This window comes from Carlito syrichta, unplaced genomic scaffold (genome assembly GCF_000164805.1).
Source record: "Carlito syrichta isolate Samal-C Ts95f unplaced genomic scaffold, Tarsius_syrichta-2.0.1 Scaffold95857, whole genome shotgun sequence".
Lineage (NCBI taxonomy): Eukaryota > Metazoa > Chordata > Mammalia > Primates > Tarsiidae > Carlito > Carlito syrichta.
The window spans coordinates 1-4,310 of record NW_007039953.1 but is presented as its reverse complement, the minus strand read 5'-3'; positions in this window follow the sequence as shown (position 1 = coordinate 4,310).

The window sequence follows — 4,310 nt, the reverse complement described above, 5'->3', positions numbered from 1 at the left end:
TATCATTAGGTATAAAAAAGCTTTAATAAAATTCAGCATCCCTTCTTGATAAAAACCCTTGAACACGTAGGCACAGAGGGAACATAACTCAAAATAGTAAGAGTCATCTATAATAAGCCCACAGCCAACAAAACAGACAGAAATTGGAAGCATTTCCCCTGAAAACCAGAACAAGACAAGGCCACCTACTTTCACTCCTCCTGTTCAACATAGTGTTGGAATCCTAGCTAGAACAATCACAAGGAAATCTGGTGTTTCCAAATAGAAAAGAGGAAATTAAGTCATCCCTCTTTGCTGATGATATGATTATATACCTTGAAAATCCAAGTGATTCTGTCAAAAACCTCATTGCATTGATAAAGGACTTTGGCAAAATCTCAGGGTACAAAATAAATGTACAAAAGACCATCACATTCAGATACACCAACAACAAACAGACAGCGAACCAAATAAAAAGCACAATCCCATTCACAATAGCCACACACACAAAATGCGATACCTCAGCATCTTCCTAACCAGAGAAGTGAAAGACCTTTACAAGGAGAACTACAAAACATTGCTTAAAGAAATCCAAGAAGACACAGACAAATGGAAAAATATTTCATGCTCATGGATAGGAAGAATCAACATTGTTAAGATGTTCACCCTACCAAAGGCAGTCTACAGATTCAATGCAATACCCATTGCATTGCCAACATCATTCTTCTCAGATCTGGAAATTCATATGGAAACAAAAATGACCATGAATAGCCAAAACAATCCTTAACAAAAGAAACAAAGTAGGAGGTATTACACTTCCAGACTTCCAACCTTACTATAAGGCTACAGTAACCAAAACAGCCTGATATTGATACAAGAACAGGCATATAGAACAATGGAATAAGATAGAGATTCTGGAAGAAATACCTCAATTCCTCAACCAGCTCATCTTTGATAAAGCTTCCAACAACAACCACTGTGGAGAGGAGAACTTATTCAGTAAATGGTGCTGGGAAAACTGTCTGATCACATGCAAAAGATTGAAACAGGACCCCTACCTATCACCACACATAAAAAAGGAACTTTAAAGCGATCTAATAATTAAAGATAAAACCCCAAACAATAAGAATCCTAGAAAACACAGGACACACCCTTACAGAAATTGGAGTAGGCAACCAATTCCTGATCAAAACCCCAATTGCCCATGCCATAAGAGATAAGATAGACAAGTGGGACCTCATCAAACTGAAAAATCTCCTGCAAAACAAAAGAAACCATCAAGAAAGCAGGGGGAAAAAGAAAGCAGGGAGAGAGGCCACAGAATAGAAAAAAAATATTTGCCAACTGTAAATCTTACCAAGGTCTAGTATCTAGGATCTTCAAGGAACTCGAACATGCCAAAAGAAAAAAAAATAACCCTATTAAAAAGTGAGTGAAAGATATGGATAGACACTTCTCAGAAGAAGACACACAAGTATCCAACAGACACGTGAAAAATACTCAGGCTCACTAATCATCAAAGAAATGCAAATTAAAGCCACAGTGAGATACTGAGATACCACCTGACTCTTGTCAGGATGGTCATTATCAATAACTCAAAAAACAACAGATGCTAGAGAGGATGTGGGGAAAAGGAAACGCTTCTACACTGGGAGTATAAACTAGTATGGCCTCTGTGGAAAATAGTGTGGTGATTTCTAAAAGACCTAAAACTCAATCTTCCATAATACCCAGCAATCCCCCTTCTGGGAATATATCTGGAGAAACTCAAATCACTCTATAAAATAATATCCCTGCACTCATATGTTGATTGCAGCATTATTCACAATAGCAAAAACATGGAACCAACTATGCTACTCATCAAAAGTGGACTGGATTAAAAAAAAAAAAAGTGTGGTACCTGTACATGATGGAATATTATGCAGGCATAAAGAAGGACAAAATTACAGACATTGCAGCAACTTGGATGGATTTAGAGTCTATAATACTCAGTGGTCTATCACAGAAACAAAGATCTGAGAACCACATGTACTCACTCATAAGTGGGCCCTGAATATTTACCATAATACTATAAGAAAGGGATTGGCAGTAGCGTGGCACTGCCAGGGGAGAGAGGGGGGCATATAACAAGTGTTTCCAATCTTAAATCAGGTGAAGTGGGGACCAAAGGGAGACCCAAACTTTACCTGTGTAATGACCACTTACATACCTAACACTGCATTGTAACTCACATCTTTAAAATAAATAAACTAGAAGTATATACACATAATCACATAAAATATCTACAAGTATTTCTTAAGTAGGAAAAGGAGAAGGGTGCAAAGAGGATACTAGTTCTTTAGGTTTTCTAGTCTTCATCTTATCTTCTGATTGTTGATACAATATAAAAACAATTTCCATAGAAAAGTGTAGACTTCACCTTTCCTTGGTCTTTTGTGTTAAAAACATTTTTTCATTATATTTGCTGAGTGGTTTATGTATTCTCAGAACTCAGATGTTTTCAAATGATTGAAATAAAATAATGATATTAGGAGATTATCACTTTTAAGCTTGCTGAAACATGAGATGCTCAGTGGATGTTGGTTTGCTCAGTGGTTTCATTTACCTTCCTGGGAGAAAGAAATTGATATTAGTCATGATTCTTTAGAGAAATAGAACTAATGGAGTGTGTGTGTGTGTGTGTGTGTGTGTGTGTGTGTGTGTGTGTGTGTGTGTTTATTTTTATGAGATTTGGCTCAGCAATTCAAATCCAGGAGAGCTGATAGAATGGTTCCAGTCCAAGTCTGAGTCCAAAGGCAGAAGACAGATGTCCCAATTCAATGACAGTCAATCAGAGGTAAATAATTATTTAGCACTCAAACTTTTATTCTATTCATGCTTTCAAAGAATTGAACTCATCTTTGAGTACCATGGAGAAGGTAATTTGTTTTATGCAGACTACCACTTCTAATGTTAATTTCATCCAGAAATACCCTCACAGACACACTCAAGTATCTGGGCAAATTTTGACTAGTCAAGTTGACACAAAATTCACTATCAAAGACTTATTCTTCAATGGTCACTGTGTATAAATTTTTTTCTTTTTTTAATGGCAAACAGAAAATAAAGAACATTAAAAAGGATGAGAATCGGGGCGCAGCAAGATGGCGACTGGGCAACCTGGCATCTGAAGCCCTCTGCAAGAGAGATCTGCAGTGGGTCTCTGACTCTCACCCTGGGGGGCTGGGGACGCCAGCATTACAGCCTGCTCTTCAGACAGAGCTCGGCCATCGCCACCGCTGGAACATCGCAACGACTGGACAGTTTTACTGCATTGCATTGTCCCGCCGCAGCCGCAGCCCCTCCTCCCGCCGGCGCTCCCCTCGCCGTCGCCGCTGCGGCCTCTAGGACAGGTAGCTCATCACAACCTGGCCCGAGGAGATCCACACCAAACCGCTTCAGGGAAGATCTGCTGGGATCGCTGCCCCCGCTCCTGCATCCGAGACTGTCCTGCCCGCCGGCGTGGGGATCCTGTTGCCTGCTCGGAGGCAGGCAGCCATCTTGTTCCTGTCCGGCCCCAGCCCCTCTGGGGCCAGCAGATGAGATAGCACCACCTGCTGGCGATTCAAAGAAACAACACCGAAACGGGAGAAACAAGCTTGATAAAGACATAGACCAAACTTCTGAACCGAGGTTAATCTGAACTGTCCTTCACAGCAGATCAGGGGAACTGACCCTAACTGCAAACTAATTTACCAGCTTGAAAAGAAAACTAGAAATCAGACCTGAAAGGACATTGGACTTAAACGAAGTGTCTCAGAGTGTGCTTCATTGATTCTATTAGTTTAATGACTTAATTCTATTCCTACTGTATTGTTCCCTTTTTTCTCTTTTCCTTTTCCTTTTCTTCTCTTTTCTTCTGTCTGTAAACCATGTCTTTGTATAGAGGAACAGCACACTAATAAGGTGGTTGGATAGCTGGTATGTTAGCATCACTATATGTTTTATTTTTGTTTGTATGAGAGTTGGTTTGACTGTAGCTGTGGTCTATTGTTTTTATCTGTTTCAGTATAGGCCTCTCTCTCTATTTGTTGGCACACTCGTTTGTTTCCCCCCTTACTCCTCTATTTCTCCACTCCCCTCTTCAACCCACTATCTGCTCCATTCTCTCTCCTCTGCTAACCACATTTTATTTCAGAGAGTAAACCTACAGCCCCACTGCAAGGACAGATTCCAGGGCAGTGGAAAGTGGGTTCCACATTATCCACACACCTGTCAGCGAATACCAGGACCTGCAGACAGATTTTGAATCACAGCTCTCCCCTTAAGTACATCTCAAAACTGCAAAAAGG